The sequence below is a fragment of the Pleurodeles waltl genome, chromosome 4_1 (genome assembly GCF_031143425.1).
Source record: "Pleurodeles waltl isolate 20211129_DDA chromosome 4_1, aPleWal1.hap1.20221129, whole genome shotgun sequence".
Taxonomy (NCBI): Eukaryota; Metazoa; Chordata; class Amphibia; order Caudata; family Salamandridae; genus Pleurodeles; species Pleurodeles waltl.
In genome coordinates this window covers 845,311,814-845,330,942 of record NC_090442.1, presented here as the reverse complement: position 1 = coordinate 845,330,942, position 19,129 = coordinate 845,311,814, and the positions used below count along the sequence as shown (strand labels likewise).

Below are 19,129 nucleotides of genomic sequence, written 5' to 3'. Positions count from 1 at the left end.
ATATAGTCCTATCTCCTTGCTCAATGTGGAAGCCAGGCTCTTGGCTAAGATTCTGGAAACTTGATTTTGAATAAGTTGTAAGGGCGCTGGTCAACGAGGACCAGAATGCATTTGTGCCAAGAAGGTGGTCAAGGCAATGTCTGTAGCTTACAAGTAGCACCTTTCCAGGATCAATGAGCTACATGGCCCAGTAGCACAGCTGTTCATAGATTATGAAAAAGGCTTTGACACTTGCCTTTATATTCCATTTTCTTCAAAGAATAACTTTTGCCCCTCGATTCCCAACCATAGTGAAGGCATAACATGGCACTCTGCAGGCAATCGTAAGGATCAGCTGGGTGCGCTCCCTGCCCTTCCCTATTGAACAGAGTAATTGTTTTGGTTGCCTCTCTCCTCCTTACCCTTATGGTAGAACCCTTGGCGAGTGGATCAGGAGAAATGCACAGATGTACAGGTTTGATTGGACTGGGGGGAAAAGAATAAGATAACTTTACAAGCCAATGATGTGCTCCTAAATATTCGGCCCACATGCCTCTTTATCGCATCCAATACAGATGCTGGATATTTATAAAGTGACATCTGGTTTGACTGTTAACTGGGGAAAGCCTATATATTTATTGTTAAAGGGCGCACCACCACTTTTCACTCTGAGGGCCCTGCTCAAAATAATCGTCGGGCCCTTTCAGTATCTGGACATACATATCACAGGGGATTGCCAGGCTATGTGGGACACCAGTGTTGCCCTGCTTCTGGCAGCACACCAGTTAGACTTGGAGGGAAGGTCCTCTTTATCACTCAAGATAAGGTAGCACTTTCTAAGTTGTTAGTTTTCCCCCTTTTTTTCTATACAGACTACAGAATTACTCCTATATTTTAACATCCTCTTTATTTAGGGAGATCCAATTGTTGGAGTAAGTTTCCCTGGTCAATTGGAGTACTGAAGGTACTCAACCTGCAAGTATACTAATAATTTTATGATTTTATTGGTGCCTGGCGCGTTGGGCAGAAAGGTTATTCCCAGGCTCCATGGGAATCTCCTACTTAAAATTCCAGACCCGCTCTGGAAAGTCAGGCAGACTTGGGAGAATGATGTGGGCAAACTAGGTGATGATGATTGGTGTGACACCCCAATGGTGGCCAGCACGCTTGCCATCCCCTCCAACTTATGGTTGATGCAATTTAATTATTTCTTCCAAATTTACTACAGCCCCAACAGACTTTGGAAAATGGAGAGGTCCCCTAACTTGAATTGTACCCATTGCAGGTATTCTGACGGGTCTTTTTATCACGTTGTCTAGTTGTGCTTGGTTGTTACACAGTATTGGGAGAGCTGGTGCGCTTGCTGTACACATCAAGTGTTGTAGATCCTAAGGTGGCACTGTTTAGGGTGATGGAAAGCTGAGTGCCAAGCTGTTTTATTTTGACTGTACTGGAGATGCAAAAGCAATAGAAAGAGAGAAACCAGGGGGACCTGAGAAATCAGGAGAAAGGCCCTCAAGCATCACAATGGATGACTAGCATCATCATTGGGTTCTGCTCCTCGTCAAGCCGGCAGTGCAACGCCTGACGGGCTCCCCACATGGAGGAGCACTAAGCCGTATTATTCTGATAGTTACTGGTGAATGCTAACTATCTCAACGGGCATGCCTACATTCAAGCACCAGTACATAAAGGAGAGAACAAAAAGAATTAAGGATAAAATTGGTTAATCATCACTACGTATATCATCATTTTAATCAATAGTCCGAGATGATGCCAACATTAAAAACCAAGAGAAAGTAATATATTGAGTATCAATGCTCAATTACTTTCAATGAACAATAAACTCAGAAGAATAACCCTCTAGGAATCCTCCTCAATCAGGGTCAACATGTTTTGCGTCGTGTGGTCCCTACGGATCCAGTGACGCTTCATCAGGACCAAAAAGTTAATAAGCTCTACTCCAATTAAAGCAATATGATATCACAATCAAGAACTCAATAAGCCGGTCACTTACATTTGAGGAATACTAGGCCAAGTCACAGTCAGGTCGCCCTAGAAAACAAAATTGGAAACAAAGCACCACATATTGCCCAAAAGTGGTCATAGGTGTAATCATGCAAACATTGTGCAATAAATCACAAAAGAAAGGAATGATGACAATAAAGTGGTCTTACCACCCCCAAGTCGGGACCAGGCTCTTTAGTAAGCACGTCCCAAGGACTCGGCTATCAGCTAAACATAGTAAACCTGGATCATCAGTGAGTTTCATATAAATTGTCCGCTACAAGGGTATTAGTCAATGTCCTCATTTGGTAATAAACATAGTAGCGAAGATGTATAACAAATATCTCTTCAAACAATGTATATGAAAAAAGGGAGAGATATATGGACCCTTGTCCAATCTCAAAGTAATTAAAAAATGGTAAAGAGTCAATAATAGAGAGAAAAGCACGTCATGACATTTAACTGGTAATTTAACATAATAGATCGTGCTGACTATAGCACTGAAATTGCTAGTATAGCAATATGTATGAATAAAAAGGAAGTGTAGAGGCCATCGTCCAGTCATAAGGCCATTAAAAATAGTAAAAAGTCGAAGTATTGATGACGTGCTTTTCTCTCTATTATTGACTCTTTACCATTTTTTAATTACTTTGAGATTGGACAAGGGTCCATATATCTCCCTTTTTTCATATACATTGTTTGAAGAGATATTTGTTATACATCTTCGCTACTATGTTTATTACCAAATGAGGACATTGACTAATACCCTTGTAGCAGACAATTTATATGAAACTCACTGATGATCCATGTTTACTATGTTTAGCTGATAGCCGAGTCCTTGGGACGTGCTTACTAAGGAGCCTGGTCCCGACTTGGGGGTGGTAAGACCACTTTATTGTCATCATTCCTTTCTTTTGTGATTTATTGCACAATGTTTGCATGATTACACCTATGACCACTTTTGGGCAATATTTGGTGCTTTGTTTCTAATTTTGTTTTCTAGGGCGACCTGACTGTGACTTAGCCTAGTATTCCTCAAATGTAAGTGACCGGCTTATTGAGTTCTTGATTGTGATATCATATTGCTTTAATTGGAGTAGAGCTTATTAACTTTTTGGTCCTGATGAAGCGTCCCTGGATCCGTAGGGACCACACGACGCGAAACATGTTGACCCTGATTGAGGAGGATTCCTAGAGGGTTATTCTTCCGAGTTTATTGTTCATTGAAAGTAATTGAGCATTGATACTCAATATATTACTTTCTCTTGGTTTTTAATCTTGGCATCATCTCTGACTATTGATTAAAATGATGATATACGTAGTGATGATTAACCAATTTTATCCTTAATTCTTTTTGTTCTCTCCTTTATGTACTGGTGCTTGAATGTAGGCATGCCCGTTGAGATAGTTAGCATTCACCAGTAACTATCAGAATAATACGGCTTAGTGCTCCTCCATGTGGGGAGCCCGTCAGGCGTTGCACTGCAGGCTTGACGAGGAGCAGAACCCAATGATGATGCTAGTCATCCATTGTGATGCTTGAGGGCCCTTGCTCCTGATTTCTCAGGTCCCCCTGGTTTCTCTCTCTCTCTCTTTTTATGGAACAGTGTACTTTGGTTGTTTTGTACTATTGTAGGGAGAGTGTACACTGGACCAATCAATCTCCCGGTCCCTTCCCCCCCTCTTACATTAGATGCAAAAGCACTAAACATCTGTCTGTGGGTAAAAAAATGTAATTCTTAAATTTAAGGGTATTGTTGCCTCAAAGTCTTTATGAAGCATCTCTTTAAATATCTGTGTTAGTGTGTTCTGTCAGTGTTCTTTTGAAAATTATACATGTGTAATTCCTTTGACCTTTCCAGTTTTAAAAGACACTCAGTTGTTTAGATCTCCAGTATTGGATCTTTTGTAGATTCACATGCTTGAATCGTTCCCTGTTGTTGAAGCGGGAGTCCCAGGGTACCATAGTAAAACAGTATAGATTATAATGGAATGTAACATTCACTTTAATAACTTCTCCATATCGTTTAAAAAGAACCAAACTCCAGCCAATCAGGTGACAACACCCTCTAAATTACTCCCACAGGGGTTGATTCTCTCAAATTTTCTACCTCACGTCATGTGAAGGGAGTCTTCCTGCGCTGCTCAGTTTCTTCAACTTGTTTGGAAGAATTTATCTGCTGCATTATACTATGTCAGAGTGATCGAAGAAAAGCCTTTTCAGGCCCTGTGGCACCTATGGGAAGAAGAGAAGACTCCTTTCAGAGGACCCCCACGAGGACTTTATTTATTTCCCCTATCCTACGCATAAGGTAAAAGAATGCAAGATCTGTTGTACCTCTACTACGAAGACCTTGAAGGATAGAGAAGGGAGGCTTCTTCTTTGGCTTAAAAAATCAAGATCTAAAAGATCTCCTCCTTCCGAGGAAGAAGATAGTGATACTTATTCAACCTCTCATAAAAGGTCACACAAAAGAGAAAGATCACGTGACCAGGAGACATAAGAGGAGGAATCTAGGAAGGCCTTAAAAGGACTCATCATGAGTCTGTCAGAGCCACTTCTAAAAAAGAGAAAGGAGGAAAAATCCCCACCGAAACTACAAGATTTGAGCCTTCCACTCCATGAGATCAGAAAAGTCTTCTTCAGAACAGTCAACGGCAAAGTCAATAATCACTTGAAAATCTCAGCAACGACGACCTTAGCATCGAGAACACCAGCGTTGACGGCAACAGTAATTACGGTAACGTTGAGGGCACATGCATCAATGACACCATTTCTGATGACCTCAAGAAAGAAGAAGAACTGCTGAGCAACTGTTGAAAATTGCAGTGTCCACTTTTAAATTGCTTTTTGCAATTTTAAAGAAAACTGTATACAAATTTTTATCTATTCAAAGTCCTAAGTATTACTATGCAAAGTACCTTTCATTTGATGTACTTACCTGCTAAGTGAATCTTGTGGTTCTAAAAATATATTAACAAAATAATATTTTCTACATAAAAACCTATTGGCCTGGAGTTAAGTCATTGAGTGTGTGTTTTCACTTATTGCTTGTGTGTGTGTGTACAACAAATGCTTAACACTACCCTCTGATAAGCCTAACTGCTCGACCACACTACCACAAATAGAGCATTAGTATTATCTATTATTGCCTTTGTCAAGCCTCTTGGGGATCCCCTGGACTCTGTGCACACTATATCTAATTTTGATATAGCATATACTGAGCCTGCTTCCTACATTGGTGTATCAGCGGTGGGGTCTAAGACTTTGCATTTGCTGGACTACTCAGCCAGTACCTGATCACACAACTAAATTCCCAAATTTTCATTAGAAAATAGATTTTTGAATTTTGACTATTTTTCCAAATTGTTTAAAAAGTCCTGCTAGGGCCTTGTGTAAGACCCTGTCAGCATCTCTTTTTTTAAGTTTTTAAAAGTGTTGTTAAAGTTAGGATTTAAGTACTAGAAGGAGTTTTTAGTGTCTTAAAAAGTTATCCCAACATTTAGAGACATAATGAGTCACTCAGAGGATATGGTGATGGAACTCAACCTCACCCCTTACCTGTATCTAGGGAGGACAGAGCTAAGGTCCCTCTGTAAGTTAAGAAAAAATAAATCTGGGTCCAACCCTACCAAGGTCAAGCTCCAGGAGCTCTTGGCAGAGTACACCAGGGAGCACCCTACTGAAGGGAACGACCTCTCTTCAGATGGGGAAGAATTTGGGGAGCAGGAGGTATAACTCCCCCTCTTTCCCCCACCCTACTTAGGGAGACAAGGGTTCCAAGACTCCTGTCTCCACAAATCAGACTCCGAGATTCTGGTTTTTCCACAGGGAAGTCCAGTCCAGTTTGTCTGGGAACATTAAGGACAACCTTGATGAGGACATCCTTTTAGCAAGGGTGGCCAAAAGATTAGCTTTGGAGAAACAGCTCCTAGCTATAGAAAGGGAGAGAACATAAATGAGTTTAGCACGTATAAATGGTGTGGCAGCAATATAAATAGGGTCAGCGAATACTGACAACCTAAAAATCCCCAAAGGGATTGTTTCAAAATATGAATAAGGTGATGATATCACCAAATGGTTCACAGCTTTTGAGAGGGCTTTTGCAATCCGAAAACTAAACAGATCTCACTGGGGAGCTCTCCTTTGGGAACTGTTTACTGGTAAGTGTTGGGATAGACTTCACACTCTCTGGTAAAGATGCAGAATCCTGTGACCTCATGAAGGCTACCCTGATTGAGGGCTTTTGATGATCAACTGAGGAGTACAGAATTAGGTTCAGGGGGGCTTGCAAAACCTCGAGCCAGTCCTGGGTTGATTTTGTTGACTACTCAGTCAAAACACTAGATGGTTGGATAACTGGCAGTGGAGTGCATTATTATGATGGGCTGTATACTTTATTTATGAAAGAACATCTGTTAAGTAACTGCTTCAATGACCAGTTGAATCAGCATCTGGTAGAAATAGGTCCACTTCCCTCCAAGAATTGGGAAAGAAGGCAGACCACTGGGTCATGATAAGGTTGATCAAGACTTCCACATGGGGTGAACAAAAGAAAGGGGTCTCTGAGGGTGGGTTAGATATAGCCACACTAGCTGTCTAGCCACCTAACATGCAAAAATACAGGCAGCAAGTCTTGATGAATGGGACAAATGTAGAAGCCCTGAGGGATACAGGTGCCAGTGTCACCGTGGTGACAGAAAAACTGGTTTCCCCAGGAGAGTATTTGGCTGGGCAAACCTACCCAGTCACCAGTGCTGACAATGAAACTAAGGTCCATCCCATAGCAATGGTGACTTTAGAATGGAGAGGGGTTACGGGCCTGAAATAGGTAGTGGTCTCTTCTGCAATCCCAGTAGAGTGTTTGCTAGGGAATGATCTGTAGTCCTCAGCATGGGCTGAGGTAGAACTCAAAACCCATGTAGCCATGCTGGGTATCCCTGAACTGGTGTGTGTAAAAACAAGAGCACAGAGCAGAGCACCAGGTAAAAAAGAAGTGTTGGAACCTGGAATAATGGCCCAACCTTCCAAGAGAAAAGTTTGAGGGCTACGGGACCAGCCTCTGTACAGCACAAGAAATAGGACCTCTCTTCCCAGGAAGATATCCTATCCCCTGAGGGAACTGAGTCCATGGAGCTGGAACCTTACCGGGTGGAGCTCTTGGGCCCAGTGGGACTTTCAAGGGAACAGCTGTGCCAGGGACAAAAGACTTGTCCCACTCTTGAAGGCCTGAGACCGTAAGCTGCTGAACAGGAAAAAGCAGAGATGTCAGTGGTTCCCACAGTGTCTATTGGGAGGATGGGCTCAGTACACTTAGGCAAGAGATCCCAAAACTGGTGCCACTAGGAGAGTGGTAGTGCCTCAGGAGTTTAGAGAGTTTATCCTCACTTTGGCTGATGACATCCCCCTAGCTGGCATTTGGGACAAACCAAGACATGGGACAGATTAGTGAACCATTTCTATTGGCCCAATATGTCCCAGAAAGTAAGGGAGTTTTGTAGCTCCTATGTCACCTGTCAAGCAAGTGGCAAGACAGGTGGCCATCCCAAAGGCCCCCCTTATTCCACTTCCATTGGTGGTGGCCCCTTTTGAAAGGGTTAGTGTGGACATTGTGGGTCCACTTGAACCTCCCACAGCACAGGGAACCAATACATACTGGTAGTAGTGGATCATGCTACCAGATACCCTGAAGCAATTCCCCTTAGGTCAACTACTGTCCCTGCAGTAGCCAAGGCCCATATTGGTATCTTTACCAGAGTGGGTTACCCTAAGGAGGTGGTTTCTGACAGAGGTACAAACTTCATATCAGCTTACCTCAAACACATGTGGAATGAGTGTGGGATGACTTATAAGTTCACCACACCTTATCATCCACAAACCAATGGCCTTGTTGAAAGGTTTAACAAGACATTGGAGAGCATGATGATGGGGTTCCCTGAAAAACTCCAAAGGACATGAGATGTCCTCCTGCCATGCTTGCTTTTCGCCTACAGAGAGGTGCCACAGAAGGGAGTAGGGTTTTCCCCCCTTTGAGCTTCTGTTTGACCATCCTGTAAGGGGACCACTAGCACTTGTTAAAGAGGGCTGGGAGAGACCCCTCCATGAGCCTAAACAAGATGTGGTGGACTATGTGCTTGGCCTCTGCTCAAGGATGGCTGAGTACATGAAAAAGGCATCCAAAATCCTTGAGGCCAGCCAACAACTCCAGATGTTGTGGTATGACCAAAAGGCTGCAATGGTTGAGTTCCAACCAGGGCAGAAAGTCTGGGTTCTGGAACCTGTGGCTCCCATGGCACTTCAGGACAGATGGAGTGGCCCTTACCCTGTGCTTGAGAAAAAGTGTCCGGTCACTTACTTGGTGGACCTGGGCACTAGAAGGACACCCAAGAGGGTGATCCATGTTAACCGCCTTAAGCTCTTCCATTACAGGGCTGATGTGAATCTGTTGATGGTAACAGATGAGGATCAGGAAGCTGAGAGTGAACCTCTCCCTGATCTTCTCTCATCGAACCCTAAAGATGGTTCAGTAGATGGAGTGATCTATTCAGACACCCTCTCTGCCCAACAGCAAGCTGACTGTAGGCAAGTCCTACAATAGTATGCTCTGCTCTTTTCTTTGACCACTGGTCAGACACATCTGTGTACCCATTTTGTGGACACAGGAGACAGTTTATCTGTCAAAAACAAAATATTCAAACAGTCTGACCAAGTCAAAGAAAGCTTCAAAGTGGAAGTCCACAAGATGCTGGAGTTAGATGTAATAGAGCACTCTGACCGTCTCTGGGCTAGCCCAGTGGTCTTGGTCCCCAAACCTCATACCAAAGATGGAAAGTGAAAAATTAGGTTTTCTGTGGACTACAGAAGGATCACTTCTGTCACCAAGACAGATGCTCACCCCATACCCAGAGCTGATTGACGTGCTAGGTGCAGCCAAATTCCTGAGTACCTTTGACTTAACTGCAGGGTATTGGCAAACTAGGATGGCACCTGGAGCAAAAGGGAAAACAGCTTCTCAACACCTGGTGGGCATTATCCGTTTACTTATTATGCCCTTTAGCTTAAAGAATGCCCCTGCCACCTTCCTTGATTGGTGAATCAAGTCCTTGCTGGTTTGGAGTCCTTTAGTGCAGCATATCTAGATGATATTGCTGTCTTTAGTTCCAACTGGCAGGATCACCTATCCACCTGGAGAAGGATTTGCAGGCCCTGCAAGAAGCAGGCCTCTCTATCAAGGCATCCATATACCAGATAGGTCAGGGAGCAGTTGTATTGTTGGGCCACCTTGTAGGCGGAGGCCCAGTGCAACCTTTACAACCCAAGATCCAGACCATTCTGGACTGGGAAGCTCCAAAACCCAGACTCAAGTCAGGGCATTCCTTGGCTTGGCTGGGTATTACAGGAGGTTTGTGAATGGATATGGGTCCCCACAGATCTGACGTTTAAGAAAATGCCCAAGAAGGTAAACTGGACCCTGTGAAAATGTCTTTGACACCCTAAAAGAAGCTATGTGCTCGGCACCAGTTCTAAAAGCTCCAGATTATTCTAAGCAATTAATTGTGCAGACATATGCCTCTGAACATGGGATAGGAGCAGTCCTGTCCCAGACCAATGATGTTGCCTTGACCAGCCTGTTGCTTTCATTAACGGGAGGTTGCTCCCCAGGGAGCAGTGTTGGACTGACATTTAGAGGGAGGCCTTTGCTGTGGTTTGGTCACTGAATAAGTTGAGACCATACTTGATTGGCACTCACTTTATTGTTCAAACTGACCACAGACCTCTCAGATGGCTCATGCAAATAAAAGGAGAGAACCCTAAACTTTTGAGGTGGTCCATATCACTACAGGGAATGGACTTTATAGTGGAACAAAGACATGGGACTGCCCATGCCAATGCAAATGACCTTTCCAGGTTCTTCCACTTAGAAAATGAAGACTCTCTTGAGAACGGTTAGTCTCATCCTCTTTCATTTGGGGGTGGAGGGGTGGGTGTTGTGTAGGAAAATGCCACTGTTGGCATGGTCACCCCCCACTTTTTGCCTAGTGTGATGCCAGCTTTGATTGGAAGTGTGCTGGGACCATGCTAACCAGGCCCTAGCACCAGTGATCTTTCCCTAAAACTGTACCTTTTGGTTGCACAATTGGCACAACCCTGGCACACTGTTAAGTCCACATAAAAGGTACCCCTGGTACCAAGGGCCCTGCGACCAGGGAAGGTCCCTAAGGGCTGCATCATGTATTATGTCACCCTCAGGGACCCCTCACTCAGTACATACACACTGCTTTGCGGCTGTGTGTGCTAGTGGGGAGAAAAGACAAAGTCGACATAGCACTCCCCTCAGAGTGCCATGCCCACAAACCACCTCTGTGGCGTAGGTAAGTCACCCCTCTAGCAGGCCTTACAGCCCTAAGGCAGGGTGCACTATACCACAGGTGAGGGCCTAGCTGCATGATCACTATGCCCCTACAGTGTCTAAATCAATTCTTAGACATTGTAGGTTCAGGATAGCCATACAGAGTATATGGTCTTGGAGTTTGTCATTACGAACTCCACAGCACCATAATGGCTACACTGAATACTGGGAAGTTTGGTATCAAACTCCTCAGCACAATAAACCCACACTAATGCCAGGGTGGGATTTATTGAAAAATGCAAATGTTAGCTAGTGCAAGGCTGCCCGGTCTGTGCCAACCTGCCACTTCCAGACGAGTTTCTGACCACATGGGGTGACCCTCCATAGAGTTCTATTGAGAACCCGACGCTCTGTTGGCACACTGCACCTGGCCGCCCCTATGCTGCTGAGGGTGTGGTTTTTGTGCCTACTTGGGGCCCTTCCAGTACTCCTCCAAACCCCCCTGGACTGCCCTCTGAAAACGCTGGTACTTACCTACAAGCAGACTGGAACCGGAGTACCGCTCGTCTCCATAGGTGCCCACGTGATTTTGGCTCCTCTTTGAACTCTGCCCTTGACCGGCACTATGTTGCTGGTGCTGGGTGTTTGGGGTTTCCTTGAACCCCCCAACAGTGGGCTACCTATGCCCCGGGGACTGAAGCCCTGAGTGTGGTACTTACCTCAGAAACTGTACTCTACTTACCTCCCACAGGAACTGTTGAAAATTGCAGTGTCCACTTTTAAAATAGCTTTTTGCCATTTTAAAGAAAAATTTGTACAATACTGAATCTATTCAAAGTCCTAAGTATTACTATGCAAAGTATGTTTCATTTGATGTAGTTACTTGCTAAGTGAATCTTATAGTTCGAAAAATAAATTAACAAAAGAATATTTTTCTAAATAAAAACCTATTGACCTGGAGTTAAGTCAATGAGTGTGTGTTTTTTCACTTATTGCTCTTGTGTGTACAACAAATGCCTAATACTACCCTCTGATAAGCCTAACTGCTTGACCACACTTCTATAAATAGAGCATTAGTATTATCTATTATTGCCTCTGTCAGGCCTCTCGGGGAACCCATGGATTCTGTGCACGCTATATCTCATTTTGTTATAGTATATACAGAGTCAGCTTCCTACAAGGGTCCCATGTATTCATGTGCTATTTCTGATTGTTTCAAATTGTATATTTTTGTGTAGATATCTCCAAGTGGAGATATACCAATGTTAGTTTAGCCTTTAGTGTTGTAATAAAGAATCCTTATTTTTGAAACACCTGGTGTGGTTTCTTCTTGTGTACAGTTACTGACTGACTATTGTGGTATTGCAAGTGCTTTACACTTCTTCTACATAAGTTTTTTTTTTTAAAGCTGCTCCCTAGAGAGTTCTTGCTATCTGGACACCTAACCACTGTCACTAAGGGTTGCCTGGACCCAGTATAGGGTGCCAAACCATAGGTGCACACATAAACTCAGTCAGCCTCCTACATGCAGGAGCTGTGGTGCTTAGATGGCAGGACTGGTGGAAAGTGAGTTGTTTTTTTTTAGCCAGCGGTCCAAAGCATTATTCTAGACTTGCCCTATGATGGTGAAGCTTTATCTGGAAAGCACGTGGATGATGCCTTACTGGCTATTAAAGCAGATACTGACATAGCAAACTCTTTCGACAAGTGCCCTTTTGAGGAACACTGGAAAGGGGTTTTCCATGTTGCAGAGGATGTTATCAACGCATCCAACAATATCAAGTCTCCCACTCGCAATATCGGCCACCTTTCCAGCAACAGTCTTATCAAGCGCCAAGGCAAAAGCAAGCTCACGTGAAAGGTATTTTTCATGAAAACAAGGGCATTCCACAAGTGCCGATTACACCCCATCTTACTCAAACTGTGTGTGCAAAAACCACTGACTCCGCCCATCAGTGGCAGAAAATAACATCAAACAGATGGGCATCAGACGTCATTACCTATGGTCGTACTCCAGAACTCATCAACAAACCGCCCATAACTCCACCAAAGGGAGTAAACCCACCTCGTCATCACTTGCTTAGAAAGAAACTACTTATCATGCTAACCAAGGCTGCAATAGAGCAAGTTCCTAAATCCCAAAAAGGAATGGGTTTCTAGTCTATTAAGAAAGAAATCAGGGTAATAGTGACCTATTCTGGATCTCTGATAATTGAACAAAGATTTGCAGAAGCAATCTTTCTGCATGGTCACCCTCTCGGACATCCTGCATCTCCTCAGTCACGGGGATTACATGACAACTCTGGATCTACAGGATGCGTATTTTGACAGCCCAAGCATTAAATATTTCTCAGATTTACTGTAGCCAGCACTCACTATCAATTCAAAGCCTCAAATCAACCCCTCGCATCTTTACAAAATGCTTGGTGCCTGTGGTAGCTTCCTTAATGAAAAAGGTTATCAGGTCTTCCCATACCTCGACGATGGGCCCATAAAAGCACCAACTGCTTGTCAAGTGTCAAAAGGTACAGAAGCTTGCCTGGCATTGTTCAACAGCTTAAGTCTTACTCTCAGCCACCAGAAATTATCCACTCTTCCTTCAAAAAAAAAATATATTCCAAAGAGCATCTTTGGATGCTACCCAAGGCAAATCTTTTTATTTTTTATTTTTTTTTAATCTCAAGACCAACAACGGCTCAAGCAGTTAAGCCTCAAACTGTTGAGAAAAAAAAGTCTGTTTCAGTGCGTGTGTTCAGATTGATCCAATAGATGTCCTCGGCAATATCGCTTGTCCCTTTTATCCTGTTAAAAAGGAGGCCTCTGCAGGAGCAGTTGGACAAGCAGTGGATCCAAACAGCGGGATCATTTGACGATCCCAGACATCACTCCAGGTATGACAGAAGCCCTAACCTGGTGGACACACACCAATCATCTTTCCGAAGACCTAACTATACCGGATTACGTGATAACCACTGATGCCTCCTTAGAAGGCTGGGGTGGCCATCTACAAGACCTTCAGATCAGTGGAAAGTGGCATCCAGACCAAAAGAGCATGCGCATCAGTCAACTAGAGCCCAGAGCTATCTTTCTAAGCCTTCAGGCTTTCCTGACAAGGATATCAAATTCATAAGCTTTGGTTTGCACAGACAATACCACCAACATGCATTATATGAACAAACAAGGAAGTTCAATCACCGGACCTCTACAGGGAAGCCCATAAGGTTGGAATTGGGTTGGCACATGTGATAACGCTTCGAGCAGAGCATGGCCCCGGGAGAAAAAGCCTACCGAATATGCTGAGCAGAACAAAGACCAGTTGCCGTGAATGGGAGCTTGATCAGTTAGCTCTGATCCCAGTGCCATGGGTTCTTAGGTACCATATACTAGGGACTTATTTGGGGGGACCAGTATGCCAATTGTGGGAAGAAAAAGGTACAATTTAGAGGAGAGAGCAAAACTACTGGGGACCTGGTTATCCGGAACCCAGTAGACAGTCAAACATACTGAAAACAGGCAGAAAATTATGGTAACCATGCCAAGAAAGAGGGTACTTTCCTACAACTGCTAATTACTCTGATTCAAGCTTGTGACCTTTTGAAAGATCCAACATTGGAGAAGAAATTATGTTATTTACCTGTAACTGTAGTTCTCCAGTATTGGCATCTTTTATAGATTCACGTGACCTATCCTCCTCACCACAGAGGCTCCCTTATTTGTTAAGGAAATAAATTTGACACTAGTGCTTGAAAATCTGAGGGAATCCGCCTCTGTGGGAATATTCTAGAGTTCTTTATTTTTATTTTTTTATTTTTTTTTAAAGTTATTAAAATAAATGTTTCCTTGCCTTTTGTGGGTCGGGGAATGATTCAAGCATGTGAATCTATGAAAGATGCCAATACTGGAGAGTGTCACGTGGGCTCTCATTATCCTAATGAGGTTGCCTGATTTGGATGGCAGTATCACCTGAATTGTGGGGAACTGAGTCCAATCCCACACCATATGATAACTGTTGGCCTAATCCATTTCTGGCCAACTAGCAGTGCCTCATCTCTGCCCAAGAGCAGAAATGATTTGTGGTGACTGGGTGCATGACAAGATGACTTCTCAGTGAAATCATGGTGTATCAGATCTCATTGTTTTCTCTGTTACATTACTCTCACACATGCAAAGACAAACTGAGGCAGAAAATGGTTCAGCAGGATTTATTGAAGCAGCTGCATCTTAGATAAAATGGCATGGAATGCAATAATGAGAATGATAAAACATAATAGAATCAGAATTGTGACAAGGAAAGTGAAGCACAGGAAGAGCCCCACCATACTGTCACTATGCGTAATATATGTTGGTCCCACCTAAGCTATGTTCGAGGACAGCATGATAAGCCCTAATCCGCCTTTCAGGATTCCCCCCTGGGAAGACATCATCCACTGTAGCTGAGCAGAGGAGAATGTGGGTTATAGAGACCCCATCTCTATGTAGGCCAGACAACGGTAGTCTCAGCAAGCAGCTGTAGCAAAGTCATTCAGCATGCGGTTGTGGTCATCTAGCTGGAATCTCCCTCTAAAGTGCTTAGGACAGAGACGTGGTTTTATAATAGAACAGCTGGTGTTCTAAGAATTTCCCCACATAAGGATGTGTGTGTTTCTGTGAACATTGGAGACGCAGTGTACCATTGTGCAACCCTATCTCGCTGCAGCCTTGAGAAAAGCACAAAGTTAAAATAATGCCTTGCTGAGAAACACTATGCTGTCCTAGGTGGAAGAACAACTAGATAAAGAAAATAAAACAACACCACGAATGTGGTCTGTTCTGAATTAATAAAAATGGAAGCAGAATAAAATGTAACTGGGCTAAAGGGTACAAGCGGCAGGCCTAGTTGCTTAAATAACATGTCCAGAAACAGCACTAAAATGGCTATACAACAAGAGCTACAGTAAGTAACTGTAGGAAAGTACCATCTTGCCTGGCATGTTACCCCCATTTTTCACTGTATATATGTTGTTTTAGTTGTCTGTGTCACTGGGACCCTGTCAGCCAGGGCCCCAGTGCTCATAAGTGTGCCTGAATGTGTTACCTGTGTAGTGACTAACTGTCTCACTGAGGCTCTGCTAATCAGAACCTCAGTGGTTATGCTCTCTCATTTCTTTCAAATTGTCACTAACAGGCTAGTGACCAATTTTACCAATTTACATTGGCTTACTGGAACACCCTTATAATTCCCTAGTATATGGTACTGAGGTACCCAGGGTATTGGGGTTCCAGGAGATCCCTATGGGCTGCGGCATTTCTTTTGCCACCCATAGGGAGCTCTGACAATTCTTACACAGGCCTGCCACTGCAGCCTGAGTGAAATAACGTCCACGTTATTTGACAGCCATTTTACACTGCACTTAAGTAACTTATAAGTCACCTATATGTCTAACCTTTACCTGGTAAAGGTTAGGTGCAAAGTTACTTAGTGTGAGGGCACCCTGGCAATAGCCAAGGTGCCCCCACATTGTTCAGGGCCAATTCCCCGGACTTTGTCAGTGCGGGGACACCATTACACGCGTGCACTACATATAGGTCACTACCTATATGTAGCTTCACAATGGTAACTCCGAATATGGCCATGTAACATGTCTATGATCATGGAATTGCCCCCTCTATGCCATCCTGGCATAGTTGGCACAATCCCATGATCCCAGTGGTCTGTAGCACAGACCCTGGTACTGCCAAACTGCCTTTTCAGGGGTTTCACTGCAGCTGCTGCCAACCCCTCAGACAGGTTTCTGCCCTCCTGGGGTCCAGCCAGGCTTGTCCCAGGATGGCAGAACAAAGGACTTCCTCTGAGAGAGGGTGTTACACCCTCTCCCTTTGGAAAATGGTGTGAAGGCAAGGGAGGAGTAGCCTCCCCTAGCCTCTGGAAATGCTTTCAAGGGCACATTTGGTGCCCATTTCTGCATAAGCCAGTCTACACCGGTTCAGGGACCCCTTAGCCCTGCTCTGGCGCGAAACTGGACAAAGGAAAGGGGAGTGACCACTCCCCTGACCTGCACCTCCCCTGGGAGGTGTCCAGAGCTCCTCCAGTGTGCTCCAGACCTCTGCCATCTTGGAAACAGAGGTGCTGCTGGCACACTGGACTGCTCTGAGTGGCCAGTGCCACCAGGTGACGTCAGAGACTCCTTCTGATAGGCTCCTTCAGGTGTTGCTAGCCTATCCTCTCTCCTAGGTAGCCAAACCCTCTTTTCTGGCTATTTAGGGTCTCTGTCTCTAGGGATTCTTTAGATAACGAATGCAAGAGCTCATCCGAGTTCCTCTGCATCTCTCTCTTCACCTTCTGCCAAGGAATCGACTACTGACCGCGCTGGAAGCCTGCAAAACTGCAACATAGTAGCAAAGACGACTACTGCAACTCTGTAACGCTGATCCTGCCGCCTTCTCGACTGTTTTCCTGGTGGTGCATGCTGTGGGGGTAGTCTGCCTCCTCTCTGCACTAGAAGCTCCGAAGAAATCTCCCGTGGGTCGACGGAATCGTCCCCCTGCAACCGCAGGCACCAAAGAACTGCATCACCGGTACCTTGGGTCTCCTCTCAGCACGACGAGCGAGGTCCCTTGAATCCAGCAACTCTGTCCAAGTGACTCCCACAGTCCAGTGACTCTTCAGTCCAAGTTTGGTGGAGGTAAGTCCTTGCCTCCCCACGCCAGACTGCATTGCTGGGAACCGCGACTTTTGCAGCTACTCCGGCCTCTGTGCACTTCAGGCGGAAATGCTTTGTGCACAGCCAAGCATGGGTCCACGGCACTCTAACCTGCATTGCACGACTTTCTAAGTTGGTCTCCGGCGACGTGGGACTCCTTTGTGCGACTTCGGGTGAGCACCGTTTCACACATCCTCGTAGTGCCTGTTTCTGGCACTTCTCCGGGTGCTGCCTGCTGCTGAGAGGGCTCCTTGTCTTGCTCGATGTCCCCTCTGTCCCCTGACACGATTGGCGACATCCTGGTCCCTCCTTGGCCACAGCAGCATCCAAAAACACTAACCGCATGATTTGCAGCTAGCAAGGCTTGTTGGCGGTCTTTCGGCGGGAAAACATTTCTGCACGACTCTCCACGGCGGGAGGGATCCGTCCTCCAAAGGGGAAGTCTCTAGCCCTTGTCGTTCCAGCAGAAACCTAAGCTTCTACTGTCCAGTAGCAGCTTCTTTGCATCCACAGCTGGCATTTCTTGGGCATCTGCCCATCTCCGACTTGCTTGTGACTTTTGGACTTGGTCCCCTTGTTCCACAGGTACCCTCGACTGGAAATCCATCGTTGTTGCATTGCTGGTTTGTGTCTTTCCTGCAGAATTCCCCTATCACGACTTCTATGTCCTTTGGGGAACTTTAGTGCACTTTGCGGAACTTTAGTGCACTTTGCACTCACTTTTCAGGGTCTTGGGGTGGGCTATTTTTCTAACCCTCACTATTTTCTAATAGTCCCAGCGACCCTCTACGAGGTCACGTAGGTTTGGGGTCCATTCGTGGTTCGCATTCCACTTTTGGAGTATATGGTTTGTGTTGCCCCTATCCCTATGTGTCCCCATTGCATCCTATTGTAACTATACATTGTTTGCACTGTTTTCTAAGACTATACTGCATATTTTTGGTATTGTGTACATATATCTTGTGTATATTTGCTATCCTCATACTGAGGGTACACTCTGAGATACTTTGGCATATTGTCATAAAAATAAAGTACCTTTATTTTTAGTATATCTGCGTATTGTGTTTTCTTATGATATTGTGCAAGTGACACTAGTGGTACTGTAGGAGCGTCACTCGTCTCCTAGTTCAGCCTAAGCTGCTCTGCTAAGCTACCATTCTCTATCAGCCTATGCTGCTAGACACCCTATACACTAATAAGGGATAACTGGGCCTGGTGCAAGGTGCAAGTACCCCTTGGTACTCCACTACAAGCCAGTCCAGCCTCCTACAGTAACTTATTACAGAAGCCCTAGCACCATGCATATCTCAATATTACTGTAGTAGTGGCGTGGTTGCACGTTGTTTTACCCTGTCACATGAAGCACATTAACACACATTGCTCTCAGATATACATCAGAAAAGCCCTCTAAAATACTGTATTATCAATAAAATGCCATACCACCCTATATTTACTACATAATTATTAGCAAAATCAATAGCATGTCAAAATAATTAAGGGCGTGGCCCAACTGCAGCTATGTTCTTTGTGTTTTTATGTCCAATGATTTATTCAGGTATCATTGTGGGGATGTTTCAAATTTCTTGCCAGTAGACGTTGTGCTCTCAGTTTGGTCTTTGTGACTGGTAAATTTAAGTGCTCTTTTGCTAGTGCCTATGCCTAGAAACCAAAGGTATCTGTATTATAAACCCCGTTTCATTTTTAGTCTATAACTAATGCAGTGTATAAAAGCCCTCGTTTTAGTTACGCTGACTGTCAGTTAAGTTTCACACAACATTTCCTTTTGTCTATTTGGCGTTTGATGCTGGGGTCATTTTAGTTATTTAGTGGTCTGTGGTGTTCTAGGTTTTCCATACAATATGAATCATGGTGTCCTTCAGGAAACTGCAGGGCAAGTGTATTGGATATGAAATTCCTGTTGTCTCGCCTGCTACTACTTTACAATGTTCCCTTCTCTATGTGGGTACAGTTGCAGAATTGATCTGAAACCAAGTTAATTTTCAGTACTCGTTATCAAGGAATGCACATTTATGCCTGCCACATTTTAGACCTTGCCCTTCCTAATGCTTACATGTGTTTGTTCAGGTTGCAATAAAAGTTGTGTTCCAAGAA

The 19,129-nt window shown here is 44.4% G+C and overlaps 1 protein-coding gene across 1 annotated transcript in view; it reads left to right on the top strand.

The window, feature by feature from the left end:
• Window positions 1-19,129, top strand: part of YEATS4 (YEATS domain containing 4) — a 96,598-nt gene that overhangs the window by 28,973 nt on the left and 48,496 nt on the right. The window lies entirely within an intron of this gene.